This window comes from Dioscorea cayenensis, chromosome 14 (assembly GCF_009730915.1).
Source record: "Dioscorea cayenensis subsp. rotundata cultivar TDr96_F1 chromosome 14, TDr96_F1_v2_PseudoChromosome.rev07_lg8_w22 25.fasta, whole genome shotgun sequence".
Classification (NCBI taxonomy): Eukaryota; Viridiplantae; Streptophyta; class Magnoliopsida; order Dioscoreales; family Dioscoreaceae; genus Dioscorea; species Dioscorea cayenensis.
The window spans coordinates 9568429-9584560 of NC_052484.1; the positions used below are offsets into that span (position 1 = coordinate 9568429).

Consider the following 16132-nt stretch of genomic DNA (forward strand, 5'->3'; position numbering starts at 1 on the left):
ACCAAAGAGAAGAGAGATTTTAGGTGATGCAAAGCATGCTCCTTCAGAGAAACGCCAGAGGTTCTCACGGCCGCACTATAACCCCTCAATCCAGCCCCAGTGAGAAAGAGCAAGCTAGAGAGAGAGAGAGAGAGAGAGAAATAGAGAGGATATATATATATATATATATATATATATATATATATATATATATATATATATATATATATATATATATATATATATCTTAGGTTTAGGTTTACAAAGCTTATTTAATTGGTCTTTTTCACATAACCGCTCAAGAATTAATTCTATTAAAAAAATATTATACAAAAACATATTTATAAATATGAATTTATTTAAAAATTTATTAAAAAAAACATATAAAATCTTAACTTAAAGATATTCATGAAACCATAATTGAGGGTATGTGTGTGATTACAAGTTTTATAAAGGGTGTATATGTACAAATATTTTGTTGCCACAGGTCCATTTTCTTGTAGTGGCCGCTTATGATATATTACCTAGATTTTAGTTTTATTTTTCCCCTTTTTTTTTATTGGAATGAGATACATGATTTGTTAAATTACTTTGATTGTTGTGTGGATATAGACTTGGATTGTGTTCAGACTTGTTGCTTGCTGTTGGCATTTATCTCTCATTTTTAGATGAAATGGAATTCAAAATCAATGCTATTTAGGGATAGAATTTTGTAAGGTCACTAGAAGAAAATTGTGTTATGGAGACTAAATTTAGCATCAGATTTATTAATTAGAAACACTAAACCTCTATAGCGGTGGATTTTCAAATTCATCGCTATAGATTAACAACATATCATACCTACAACGGTTGATTTATATATCCTCAGCTATAGATATGTTTTTAGTGGCAAATTTTGTAATTAGATATTGTAGACGCAAGTTATTTATTTATTTATTTATTAATAATAGATTTTATTGGGCCAATTCATGTATTAGCTACTATATATATTAAATTTTAAAAATTATATTTTAGAGCAGAAAATAATCTTCACTCTTTTTAGTCATTTATTTAAATATAAATTATTAGCGAAAAAATCTTTGTCACAGTATATTATTTAAAACATTAGTAGAGAAAGAATTTATACTTTTGGCTATTAATTATTATGTTTTAAAAAAATAACAATAGATTATATCGGAAAATGTAAAAAAGTCACATAATTCATTCTTAATTATGTGACTTTTTTACATTGTCTTTCTAGGTAGCACCACCTCAAAAAATTAAACCAATTAACCCACTAATCTCCATTTTAAATTCTCCACAAGCCCAAATGTCACATTTGATCTGCCAACCATTTATTTAAAAAAAAACACTTCAAAAATTTACACTGTTGAAATTAGGAAAAAGAACATGTTTTTTCTGGCATTTTTTTTTACTGTTTTCTAATTTCCATTTTCTATTCCCTTGGACTCCTGAGACTCCATAGACGTGAATTAAATATCCCCATAACATCCGCCCATCCTCTTCTTTTCTCACCATCCACCTCCACCTCCATCTCGCTTCCGATCACCTTAGGCGACGCCTCCTTATTCTCACCAACCTCTTCAGACCTTCACATGCTCCGGTGAGCTTTCCGGTGTCCAAATCTCCTACTTCTAGGCAAGTTGTTTATAATGTAGGCTAGAATTTGGGTTTTTCTAATTTTTGAGCTAGTGTTGGTGTTTGAAGGTTTCAATCTAGGGTTAGTGTTAGATTTCAATATGTGGTTGAGTGTATGCTTCTAGATTTTTATATTTCATTTGTGATGATTGAATTTCCACTATTTGGTTGAAATCTCTGATAAGAAGACAATCTCATAAAAGAATATAAAGGAGTTCTGATAGTTAAAAAAAATATAGATATTCTTATTGAGTAAGGTCTTGCACAAGTTTATCTGTGTATGTGGATCTTGGAGTAAAATCTGGCAGTGAGATGAATCAACAACTTAGTGTTGCTTGCAATCCTTCGACGATGCTTGTTAGGCCTGTCAACTACTTTCATATCTCAATAATTCATAAAAATTCAAACCTAAAATTGTGCCAGTTGATATTGTTTACGACGTGGTTTTCCACATGGTAATGGACACAACAAAAGACTAGTGGTTATGATAGTTTCATTTGATGCTACTGGTGTTGACATGCTTGATGTTTGCCTGAAATCTTGATACGTTCTTTGGGGCTATTTATGAAACTTACCATTTCTTATTTTCACTTCTGTTTAAATTTTTTTGGACAATCATATCTCAATGGCATGAATCATATACTTACCTCACACTCATCCACATGCAAAATCAATTATTCATGCTTCCTCTTGGGTAATCACTTGTTTTTGCCATCTTTTGGGCATGTTGTATTAAGTTGTGCTTGTTCTGTGTATGTTATTATTACTTTTGAGTGCCTACTATGACATCTCTAACTTACGTGTTCTGTAAAATAAAATGTACTTTTCTGCAACATTTGTGGCCAAATCTATGAGCATATATACAAGAGTTTCCTCATTGTTACTGCTAGAGTTATATTATAGTTTAGATTTGTTAATGAGTCATAAGCCCATACCACAAAACTCTAATATTTCTCTATATATACACTTTTACTCTTTTCCTAATGAAATATACAAATTATTTTTCCTAATCTCACATGGTATCATAGCACTGGGTTAAACCCTAGCCACCACGTAGAACCATAGCGGCCTCCACAGCCACTCCAAACCCTAGCCTTCCACTCGCCGCCACCACCTCTACTGCTAGCGGCCACCACCACCACTCCAAACCTTAGCCTTCCACCCACCGCCGCCACCTCTACAGCCAGCCGCCGCCGCCACAGCCACTCCAAACCCTAGCTTTCCACCCGCCGCTGCCACCTCTACCACCAGCCGTTGCCAAGGCCACTCCAAACCCTAGTCTTCCACTCGTCACCACATATCTTCTAGCCATTAGTTCTTAATCTAGCCACCCTTCATTGTTACTGGAATGAAGTTGCAGTCATCGCATATCTTTCCAGACTTCCTCTTGAGATGCAAAACCAGGTGAAAGGTTCTATTATGAGTTCTGAGAGAATGCTTAATCTTGCTACTATTTATGCTTGATTGCTTCTGATAAACGCCTAAATGTACGTATTTTATACGTATTAATCTTGTATTATTTGTGTATATTTTAATGAATTGATGTCCGTTTAAGTTTAAATTGGTTATTTCGGTGTTGCAGATCTTAAAAGAGTCGAACGAAGCTAAAAAATACAAATTGGACGAATTCAACACCAAAAACGGTATTTTTGGGGTTTTAGTAATGTAGCAGACACTGTAGTGATACTGTAGCGGATTCACTATTCATGCTGCGGGCATTCATCTGTGAGCTTCACGGGGTCTATGTGCACGCATGAGTGCCCGTGAGGTTTGCTGGAAATTCACAATTCTCAGCTACCGTAGCAGAAACAATGTGGTAGAAACACTGTAGTTGAGTTACTGTAGCACCGACACCTTTTCTGGCAAAACGGCAGTGAGCTTCACGGGCATCCATGCGCCCGCATGGAGCCCGTATGGACCTGACGGGATATATATTGGATTAAATTTCTAGGGCAGAGGGAGAGGTTTTGGAGAGGCTTTTTGGGAGAAGCTTTTTAGGGATTTCTTGGAGCCGATTTCCACCAGTTCTGAGGATGCAAGATCATGCGTTTTGGAGAAGGGGAATCAAAGGAGGAAGCTTGGTTTGGCTAGATCTTCATCGATCTCTTCTTTGGGAGCTCGTAGACGACGAGGGAAGCCGCCCTGATCGCAACGTCCGTGGAAGCTTTCCACCTAACTTGGCTTGTCATCTTACTTCCATTGTTTGAGGGAGTTTTCTTATGCCATTTGTAGTTGTTTTTATGGACCTATTGTTTGTGTTTGTTTGTATGGATGAGTAGACCCCCAAGGTCACCGGATGTCGGTGAACCTTGGGGTGAACTTGTGTATTTGGATGATTTAATTATGTCTATTGAAATTGTTGTGTTTATTGATTCATTCTTGGTGCATTTGATGTGTTGTTTACATGAGAACTCTGTAAACCAAGTTCTAGGTTGTACTTGGTAGCGTGACCATCGCCCTTGTACTAGACACACCAAGTTTGGAAGGGATTCATGTACAAATAAGCTGTAACCATCGGGTATTTTGTACCCCTCCAACATTAGGGCTAGACCACGTTGTGTTCCGACTCTAATTAGTGATTTCTCCCTTGTTAATGCAATCGTATAAGGATTTGATCGGAAGAAATTCTGTATCAATACTTGTACCAGATTAGAGGTCAATTGCCGTGACCATCGGGTTGATCTAATTTAGGAAATCTCTAGGTCCAACCCTTCAATTGCATGTCATTCTTAGCATCATTTGTACTTCAGTAGCCCCTAGGGAATCTGCATTAGTGACCATTTCTTTCCCCTGATTTTATACCCTTGCATTGCTTTAGACACCACTTGTAGTTCTTTCATTTTAATTAATACCTTAGAGAATCCTTTCGAATCCTTCGGCTAGACAATACGCAAAGAGGAAGTAAGGGTAGATACTTGGGCCCAGGGAATACGACCCTCTCGTGCTCACACGAGAGGTTACTTGACGACTCTGTGTGCTTGCAGACGATTTCACATCAGCTTCTCTTGTCTTCTATATCCACATCTCCATCGCCCATTGTACCCTCTGATTAGTCCACCTTTCTAGCTTCTCGTGGGCATGGTAAAGGCTCCTCTCGTGGTGGTTGAGGAGCTAGTTGTGGTGATTCTCAAGTAGTGGCCAATGCTAGTACCAAGCTGGCTGATCTATCATCCACTTCTGATGTTGAACAGTTAGTCACTATCTCTTAGGCTAACTTTGTACGATTCCAGTAGCTACAAGGCATAGCTTCTCACACTACAATCCTTTTTCACTGCACTTTTCAGGATCTATAGATGGGGAAGATGATTGGTTTGGGGTGAAAACATGATAACGACGTGTATATGTTAGTGTATGATGATATTCCTCGTGGTTTGACAACTTCTATTTCTGACTTTGAGTCATCATTCATATAGCACTGCAGATTGAGTCATCCTTCTTTTAGTTGTCTTCAGCAGATTTTGCCTTGGATTCTGGTCAAGTTGTTCCAATGTGAGTAATGTCAGTTGGGTAAACATCATCGTGCTACCTTTAAATGTTCTACTTTAGTGTCTAGTCGGTCATTATTTAATCTAGTTCATTGTGATATTTGGGGGCCTTCTGAGGTCGCATCTATTTCTTGTCATCGTTACTATGTTGTGTTTCTTGATGATTTTTTCTGAGTGTCATGGGTATATTTGTAAAAGACTATCGGTCTATTGGTGATGTCCTTAAAACATTCATTTTGGAAATAAAAAATTAGTTTTTCACTATTCTCAAATATCTTTGCACCGATAATGCTTTAGAATTTATATCTTCTGCCTTAAATTCTTTGTGTGCATCCTTTGGGATTATTCATCAAACCACCTGTCCCCACACCTCTCAGCAGAATGTGGTTGCTGAAAGAAAGCATTATCAAATCTTTGATGTTACGCATACTCTCATGGTGGAGCGTAATGATCTTATGTATTTGTGATATGATCTTATTTTAACTGAAGTATATCTTATTAATCGTATGCCTTTTGCACCCCTCGAGGGAGAGGTTCTACGTTGTGTTCTACCTGATATTGAGTTGTTTCATTTGTCCCCTTATGTTTTTTGTTGTGTTGGTTTTATTCTGGAATTAACTCCTGTTTTGGATAAGTTGCCCCTACGTGCACTTAAATGTGTCTTTGTTGGATATTCTTGCATCCAACATGGATATTGTTTGTATCACTCGACTAGTCGAAAGTACTATGTGTCTATGGATGCCACGTTTTTTAAGTCTCAATCATTTTGTTGACTCAGTTTCTCATAATATGTTGACTTCGTCCTCTAATATTGTTCTCCTTATCCCTGTTTTGGTTCCTTTGCTTATGGCTATGCCTAATATGATGCCTCCTCCAATGGATACAGATGATGGCCGTTTTGGATAGGTTTATCATCATCGCCAGCATGTACCATCGCCAAATCCGCCCCCTTCAGTCGTCTCTTCGGACCATGTAGATCTGTCTCTTGATCTTCCCATTGCCCTTCGCAAAAGTATTCATTCTTGTACCAAATATTTGATCTCACTTTTTGTTTCCTATGATAATCTTCATCCCTTCTTCAGCACATTTGCTCTTTCCTTGTCTGTTGCATCAATTCCCAAGAACTGCCAGGATATACATCTACTTCCACAATGGTAGATGACAATGGATGAGGAAATGGAAGCTATCCGGACCGAATTGATGAACTAGCATGTGCCTACATGGACAAGTGGGACAGGACCTAGGCAGGGTCATTTTGGTAATTTCCCTGAACAACTAATTTTGGTGATCAGAGGGCCCTATTAGATGAAAAATAGGTTAACAAACACAAGTCATGAGCTTATTGTGCAAGCTAGTGAGTCATATCAGTTTTCGGCCAAATTCATCATCTAGGCCATGAAAACATCAATTTTGCCGTTTATGGAAAGATTTCGTCGAACCATATCTTAGGATATGAATCTCTAATTGATGAACCATTTTTAGCATTCGCTTTGTTTAGTTATGATTTTTTATTTCTATAATGGCAATTGGGAATTTTTCAGTTTTGGCAAATTTTCAATTTGTTTCCTTTTTATGTTTTTTTAGGGTCTACTTAATCATCCATTTGGAGGGGCACAAGGGCAGTCACACTCGAGCATTCTGACTTATGCACATAGAACAAGAGCTCCACCAACTTGTCTATCATTGAAGAAGCAAGTGATCCACGACGTGAATGTGTGCCCGTTTGCGTTATCCCAATGAAAGCATGGATTCGGGAAGCTATTAAGACCGGATACTGTAGCAAAGTATTGCAGCAGCTCTGTTCACAGCCGGCCGAGAAAACAGGAATTCAGAGAACCCACATGGGTGTGTGGAAATTATCCACGCCCGTGTGGAAATTCCACGTGGGCGTGTGAAAGATCCACAGGCCCGTGTGGTCGCTCGATTCCAGCCCTATTTAAAGCCGATTCAGCCCCGATTTCAGCATTCTTTTCTCCTTCTATTCCCCAACTTGAGAGAGGGCTTCAGCTAGGTTTTGAGGGGTATTGGCTAGGGTTTTGGAGAGGTTCTACAGCTCCGACATTGTCATTTCTTAGGAAGAAGGTTGGTAGGGGAGCTTCCACCGAGGCGTATCCTATACAGGATGAGGGAATCCTTGGACGACGAGTAGAGGACTCTCCATAAGACCATCAACACGACCATCGAGGAGGTTTCTCTATGGATTCATTGCTTTTACATTCTATTTCTTTGATTGTACTTAGCTCCATGGAGTGCTAAACCCCTAGTGGGTACTTGGGTATTTGTGAACCCTAGGATGTATAAGTTTCATTGAATCTCTTTATGATGCTTTCAATTAATTGATGTTTATTGTGAGTTCCAACCTTGAATGCTTGATTGTATGAACATTTCCCCTAAAGTGACACTAAGGTTGAGAGTTCTCGTTGGTAACCTTGTGAGTTAGTGACACACCACGAGTGTTAGACAAAACTAGGTTTTAGAGGGTTGAGAGGGTGAGTCGAGAGGTACATGAGCGTCCCCTTTCTCCTCCGACGTGATAGACTCTACCTCCGTTCCTCGAGTTCTTTGCGGCCATAATAGAGTGAATGGTCTAAGGGATGACCTTCCGCTGGGGCTTAGTTGCGCGTGCAACGGAGTGAAATGTTGAGGTGATCTTAGTATCTAGGGCTTAATCGTGGTTAGGGACCTTCCACCTGGACCAAAGGGTTAGGTATATAATTAGGAAGAGATTTATCACTTGGAATCCCTAGAGCTCATTGCAACTCTATGCGAGTGCGAGGTTGAGAGGTTATCTAATCTCTCATCCGGGACATGTATAGAGTTAGGCATAGTTGACCTTAGATTTGGGACTATGTAATTAAGGATTTTCACGACTCACCATCGCATTGATTAGAAAACATAATAGAGGGTTCTTGCACTTGAAACAATTATCCTAGGCGGAGCATTATCCGAGTACCCCATCTTTATCGATTGCCTTACCTCTTCCTTTACTTGTGCTCTCTTACTTGTTGCTTTTACTTTTGAGAATTGAATCATTGTCACACTTATCACTATTGATCTTTCACATAGCTAAGAAGCGAATTAAGTGTTTTTACTCCTTACTCCCTGTGGATTCGATACCCGCTCATCCGAGATTATTACTTCGATAAACCCGTGCACTTGTGAGATATACGCATGGGGACCTTGTCAAGTTTTTGGCGCCATTGTCGGGGAGTATGCGTTTAGAGATACTTTGCACTTTGTTTTCTCAGCTATTTCACCATACATTCTGTTTCATATCTTCTTATTCTATCATTGTATTGATTTCTTTTTTTTTCTTTTTGGGTGCAGCTCCAGGTTATGACCCGAGGGAATCCCTCAATATTGATTGAAGGAGATCCTTAGCTTGAATGTGCACTTAGAAGAAAAGGGAAAGAGCCTGTGCAAGAGCAGTCTAATTTAGCTGATTTGGAAGTGGAAGGATCTAAAAACATGGCAGAACAGAACGAGCAACAGCGAACATTATCTGATAATCCCAGACCTTCAGTGTTGGGGACACAATCGAGCATTGTGCGTCCCCCGATTACAACTCAGAACTTTGAGTTGAAACCGGCATTCATCCACATGTTGCAGCAATCCGCACAGTTCAACGGTTTGGCTGACGAGGATCCAAATAGTCATATAGAGAGTTTTCTCGAGGTGTGTGATATGCTGAAGATAAACGGAGTGACGGATGATACCATCAAGTTGAGAGCCTTCCCATTTTCCCTAAAGGGGAGAGCGAAGCAGTGGCTACACTCATTACCTAGAGCATCGATTACCACATGGGAGGAGATGGTAGAAGCTTTTCTTGCCCGTTATTTCCCTCCCGGAAAATCTGCAAAGCTTAGGAATGAGATCTCATCCTTTGTTCAGTTGGAATTGGAGTCTCTATTTGAGACATTTGAAAGCTTCAAGGAACTCCTGAGAAAGTGCCCGCAACAAGGATTCCCGGAGTGGATGATTGTTCAGACCTTTTACAATGGTTTGAATCCGAGTATAAGGCAACTCTTGGATGCGGCAGCAGGAGGTACCTTAGGTAGCAAGACCCCCGATGAGGCCCGTCAGTTAATTGAAGAAATGGGGTTAAACAGCTACCAATGGAATGCTAGGGAGAAGAAAAAAGTGGCCGGTCTCCATGAAATAGATGCAGTAACTTCATTGGCGGCTCAAGTGGAGAATTTGAGTAAGAAGTTAGATCTTCTTAATTCAAATAGAGTGGTGGCCGTGACTAATTGCACCGGGTGTGGTGGAGGACATGCTCCCTCCGATTACCTGATCTCTATCGGTGATGTTTCTTCGGTAGAGAACATTGATTTTCTAGGTAATAGCATGAGACCTGAAGGAAACCCATATAGCAATACCTACAATCCGGGTTGGAAGAATCATCCGAATTTCTCATGGAGTAATCAGGGTCCACAAAAGGCCATGGGGCCACCGGGTTTCCAACAACAACAACAAGCCCCTCAGGTGGAAAACAGAGTCTCAGGTTTGGAAACCCGAATGAATGACTTAGAGAAGCACTTGACTAGATTTGTGCAATCTGCAAATACAAGGTTTAAATCAGTCGAGGCTACACTTCGCAACCACACCGCCTCTTTGCATAACCTTGAAAATCAGGTGGGGAAAATTGCGAAGTCTCTTTCTGAAAGGCCACATGGAAGCTTACCGAGAAATACAGAGACCAACCCTAGAGAGCACGTGAAGACGATCACTTTGAGAAGTGGTCATGAGGTTGAAGGTAGGCTTCCGAGTGAGAAGCCAAAAGAACACGCACCCGAGGTTATAGAGGTAGAAGAGGGAACAAGCAAAGAGAAAGTGGTGGCACCCCCACCTCTCAAGCCAAGAATCCCTAATCCCTTTAGATTGAAAAATGACTAAGGGGAGGAACAGTACAAAAAGTTCCTGAGTTTGTTCAAGCAACTCCACATCAATATTCCTTTTATTCAGGCATTGGCCCAAATGCCTAAGTATGCGAAGTTCTTGAAAGACTTATTGACTAACAAGAGGAAGTTGGAGGAAAGTGCTTCAGTGATTTTAGATGCTTCATGCTCGGCGGTATTGCAAAAGAACATGCCGAACAAGAAGAAAGACCCGAGAAGCTTCATCACTCCGTGTAATATTGGCAATCTAGGTGAAAAAATGGCATTGGCGGATTCAGGGGCCAGTATCAACGTTATGCCATACACCTCCTTTCAAAAGATAGGCTTGGGCGAGCCTAGGCCTACTCGGATGACTTTGCAACTAGCGGACCGAACAGTGCGACATCCGAGAGGCATCATTGAAGACGTGCTTGTCAAGGTGGACAAGTACATTTTTCTGGTTGACTTTGTAGTGTTAGATGTCGATGAGGATGCGGATGTACCCTTGATACTTGGGAGACCGTTCTTGCGGACTTCCAAAGCATTGATTAACATGGACGGTGGAGAGCTCACATTGAGAGTTGGAGATGACAAGCTCACATACCGCGTTGCTGAAGCCATACGGCATTCTCTTGATTTCGATGCTACTTTATACTTTCTAGACACTACTGATGAGATTGTTGATGAATACATGCAGGAAATGTTCAATCCGGATCCGTATAAAGGTTTGTTCGACCAAGAGGAGGGACTTGAAGATGTAATGATGCTTGGATCGACGGAAGAAGTACCATCTACCCCTGGGATCCTAAAGAAGGTGCTCCGGAAAATGAAGAGGGCTAGGAGACGCCACTGGAAACACTCCAAGGCTGTTGGAGACGTCCGTGAACGGAAGGAGTTGGATGAATCATTGCTAGGTGGTCCAAAGCCCGATAATACACCCTCTACTTTCAAGAGATTGTGCACATCATGCTTTAAAGTTATGGGTAAGAGGGCAACCTTCATCTATGAACCCCCGTGAGGTAAGACAAGGTACGTCAAGCTTAGTGACGTTAAATAAGCGCTTCTTGGGAGGCAACCCAAGTGGTTACTGTTTTTCTTAGTTGAATAATGTAGTGTTTTGCATGAATAAATTGTGGAGTGTTGGTGTCTTGATTTTTAGATGCTTGTGCTGTGATTTTATTGTGGGCTTTTAGAGTCATCGTGTGTTTTCATGTGGAATTGGCGAAGTTTGGTCGTTTGAGCTCTAGTTCATGTTTTTCACTGGTAAAATTTGCATAATAAATCAGGCTCTGAATGTGTAAACATGTTCAGAGATTTTCTGCAGAGCCTGCAGGTTTTTCTAAAGCATCCAGTGAAAACACACGGGTGTGTGGAATTTCCGCACGCCCGTGGATTTGTATTGCGAGCTCATCCAGAGAAGGCACAGGGGCGTGCGGGTGCCCCTATGAACGACCATGCGACTGTCACACGCCCGTGGGTAATTTCCTCACGAGCGTGTGAATTCCTACAAAGTTGGGCAGATTATCCCGAGAACACACAGGGCCTTGGACTTGCCCCTGTGCGCGACCTTGTGAACCACACACGGGAGTGGGCAATTTCCACACGCCCAGTGTGAAATTCTGCAGAGGAGTTCTCTCCATCCCGAGAAAACACAGGGCGTGTGGCTGCCCCTATGAGTTGGGCATGTTAATGAACACGCCCGTGCGTAATTTCCACGTGGGCGTGTAGAACACTTGCTAATTTTCTCAGATGTTCAGGGATGCCACAGGGGCGTGCGGCTGCCCCTGTGGGTAAGGCGCACGGGCGTGGGTATTTTTCGCACGCCCGTGCGAGAGCAATCAGATTCGAAGGAGTGTTTTCCCGAGAGCGCACAGGGGCGTGTGTACACCTCTGTGGCTCTCTTGTAATAAGGCACACGGGCGTGGGCAATTTCCACACGCCCGTGTGGATGCACAGAATTCCAAGAGACGTGATTTTTCCTTAAAAACCTTATGAACCGTCTCATTCCTCATCTCCAGTCGCCTGAAAACTACTTCTGATCATCTTCCCGACCGATCACCGTTGTTTTGGAGGATTTTCCTTCACATATCGTGCCGATTTTCATAGTTTTCACATCCATTTCATCGGTAACCTTTTTTCTTCTCCAACTCTTGTTTTTCGTAGATTAAATGTCTTCATGAGCACGAATTTTCATTTAACAATGCATGGTGCATGTTTAGAAAGCATCTAGAAGCGTTTTTAAAGTTAAATTTTTGAGAATTATTATGCACCCGTGCGGTTTTTTTTTCTCGCCCTGGAGATCCACACGGACGTGGGTAATTTCCACTGGCCCGTGTGGAATTCTGCAGTACACCATTCTTGAGCTTCTTTGATCGTTCTCCTCTTTTTGTATTGTAGTTATGGTACCACGAGTGAGGAAGAACGAAGTTAAGCGTCTCAGGGTCACCCCACCCGAAGCCAATACACATGGATTTCTCAAATCCCGAGCATCAGACTCGATTTGAGAAACTTTCAGCACTTCGTTTTGGTCAGACTCGTTTTGTGGATTTGCAAGTGCTAAGAGATGTTCAGCGGGGTGACGAGCTAGCTGATGAGATTGATAAGATGCTAGCAGTAGGAAGCTGGAGGAGGCTACTGACGATTAGTGAGCCAGCTTACCGCCCATTGACGCTTGAGGTTTTAACGTCTTTTGAGTTTCATCTGATGCATGGGAGATTTGACACTATAGAGGCTATACAGTTTCGGGCATTCGGACATCCATTTTCCATGAGTGTCACTGAGTTCTCGATTCGGATGGGCCTGTACGATGTTGCATATACAGGTACAGTGGATTATGGACGTTTACCTGCGGATTTTTCAGTATCAGTGACTCCACATCATGTGTATAGGATTTTGTGTGGACATGGGGAGTATGAACCGGGGATTTCGAAGGCCACTAGCCTATCCAGGTTGAGCTACAGGTATTTGCACACAGTTATCAGCAGGTCTGTGTCAGGTCGAGTCGATAACACAGCTGCTCTGACCAGGCAGGATTTGCTCTTTTTATACTCCATGGCCCGCAATGTGCCGATTCACTTGGGGTGCATATTAGAGGATATTCTGAGGTACCAGGGTCAGTCTGTGAGAGTGGGTTTATTATTTGCTGGCCCTTACATCACCAAGCTCATCTTGGGAATGGGTTTGGAGGATGCTTTACGTGGTGCTGAGAGGACATTTGTGCTTACCCCTCTTGCGTTTGAGACGATCAGGATGATGGGGTTGGTACGGAGATGTGGGCCAGGGGCCCATATTATTGCTACTGTGGAGGGTTCCTAATAGATTCCTAGATCCCTCGCAGCACAGGGTCCTCGAGCTTATGACAGTATTGAGAGGCTTGAGAGCGATGTGGGTGAGATTCGGACCGAGATAGCGGAACTTCGAGCCATCCAGGCAGTGCAATACGCTGAGATATTAGACCATTTCGACATGATACAGTGGCTACTGATGGGTAGGACACTGGTTCCCCCACCACCTCCTTGGCATCTCCCTCATCACTTCCGCCAGCACCCTTCGATTTAGCACCAGCAGCAGCAGCAGCAGTTGAGCCAGAGGACGACGCCGACACCTGACTTTTATTTCATTTGCTTTTATGCATTTCATTTTAAACTTGTTCACTCAGAAAGGATTCTCCTTCTGAGTTTATTCGCATGTTGATTCTCGAGTTGTATTCATTGCTTTATATTTTATATACTCGGGTTGATTTTGTGTTTATTGAGCTTCACTGAACCCCCTCGTGTATGCATGCATATGGTCTTTTCATCTTGGGAATTGAGACTTTGACATGGGCACGGCCAAGGTGCTTCGGCACTTGCCCGTGTGAGCTTCACAACCCGTTGGAACACCACTCCCAAGGACTTAACTCCATCAAACGCGACACTAGGAGTCAGGGGAGTATTGTTTTGATTGCTTCTCCCATATATATTCTTCATTGATATACACTATGAGTGAGCTTGCATGTGTGCATTGGGGACAATGTACAACTTAAGTGTGGGGGGAGTTTCATAGTGCACACATCTTTTCATAGTGCACACATCTTTTCTATTGTTCTTGATTGATATATGCTCACATAGCCAATGGCGGTTCACCTTAGTTGCAATGATTGTATTCTTGAGTTTAGGAGAATTTTTAACATTTAATATCTTCATGCTCTAGTTTTATTTGAATTTTTTGGAATTTTTGCCCAAATTACACTCAGTGCACTACTCACTCTTTAAAATCTATCGGAAACTCATGTTCGATGTTAAAGGGACTAGTTATAGTTGTTTCTTATGTTAAATTCTAAAAGAAAAATGAAAAATGAAAAGAAAGAACAAAATAGTTTTATTGTTTATTTGTGCTTGTTGGGTGGAAAGAGCTACCACCTATGAAGTATGAAGCTACTCTCATAAGTCAGATACTAGCTATGCCCTAATGAGAGAAAGAGCTATCTCATAGGATGAGTGAAAGCTACCACTCCGGTAGAAAGAGCTACCACCTCGAAAGTGTGAAAGCCACCTTAGCGGCCGCTTTGGAAAGGGCTACCTTAGAGGATGTGTGAAGCTACTACCATCTTTGAAATTGTTGTCACTTTTGTAGATAAATAAGTCCCATGTACTTAGAACTTTGAGAAGTATACCTTGGGTTGTTTTGAGTGAGTTCACACACGTACACAATTTTGGGTTTATTGTCCTTTTTTATTCAAGTTTTTAACTAGAGCTTCGATCTTTCATATTTAGTGTTGAAATTTTTCTTACTTGTAGAATGCTCTCTTTGTATACTTTGGTGAACCTAAGGCCAAGCACTTTCAATATTTTCTTCATTAATGCACAAAATGTTTAATTTTTGCTTAAGGACAAGCAAAAGCTTAAGTGTGGGGGAGTTTAATAAATGCTTGTGTGATATTAATGCGAAACATTCTTTCCTTATGTTGAGCATTATTATTCTCGGGTTTTTACACTAATATGTGTGTTTTTCTGTTACTTTCGTGCAGGTAGGGTTGTGAAGCTGATTATGAAGGAAATAAGCCACTATGGATCATAATGCATCAATTTTGGGGGAAATCTTGCTAAAGTTCAAACGCGAAGACATAGGTCGGGTGTGAGATGCTAGAGTGTGTGCCAACCTCCTCATATTCGAGTTGTCACATCCATTTGGAGGGGCACAAGGGCAGTCACACTCGAGCATTCTGACTTATGCACATAGAACAAGAGCTCCACCAACTTGTCTATCATTGAAGAAGCAAGTGATCCATGACATGAACGTGTGCCCGTTTGCGTTACCCCGATGAAAGCATGGATTCGGGAAGCTATTCAGGCCAGATACTGTAACAACATTTGTAGCAAAGTACTGTAGCAGCACTGTTCACAGCCGGCCGAGAAAACAGGAATTCAGAGAACCCACATGGGTGTGTGGAAATTATCCACGCCTGTGTGGAAATTCCACGTGGGCGTGTGAAAGATCCACAGGCCCGTGTGGTCGCCCGATTCCAGCCCTATTTAAAGCCGATTCAGCCCCGATTTCAGCATTCTTTTCTCCTTCTATTCCCCAACTTGAGAGAGGGCTTCAGCTAGGTTTTGAGGGGTATTGGCTAGGGTTTTGGAGAGGTTCTACAGCTCCGACATTGTCATTTCTTAGGAAGAAGGTTGGTAGGGGAGCTTGCGCCGAGGCGTATCCTATACAGGATGAGGGAATCCTTGGACGACGAGTAGAGGACTCTCCACAAGACCATCGACACGACCATCGAGGGGGTTTCTCTATGGATTCATTGCTTTTACATTCTATTTCTTTGATTGTACTTAGCTCCATGGAGTGCTAAACCCCTAGTGGGTACTTGGGTATTTGTGAACCCTAGGATGTATAAGTTTCATTGAATCTCTTTATGATGCTTTCAATTAATTGATGTTTATTGTGAGTTCCAACCTTGAATGCTTGATTGTATGAACATTTCCCCTAAAGTGACACTAAGGTTGAGAGTTCTCGTTGGTAACCTTGTGAGTTAGTGACACACCACGAGTGTTAGACAAAACTAGGTTGGAGAGGGTTGAGTGGGTGAGTCGAGAGGTACATGAGCGTCCCCTTTCTCCTCCGACGTGATAGACTCTACCTCCGTTCCTCGAGTTCTTTGCGTCCATAATA

General features: G+C 41.6%; 1 non-coding gene across 1 annotated transcript; it reads right to left on the reverse strand.

The window, feature by feature from the left end:
- Positions 1-8960: 8960 nt before the first annotated feature.
- On the reverse strand, positions 8961-9067 carry LOC120276635. The gene has a single exon (XR_005541345.1). It is a non-coding gene; the product is annotated as a small nucleolar RNA R71 (small nucleolar RNA).
- Positions 9068-16132: the final 7065 nt, after the last annotated feature.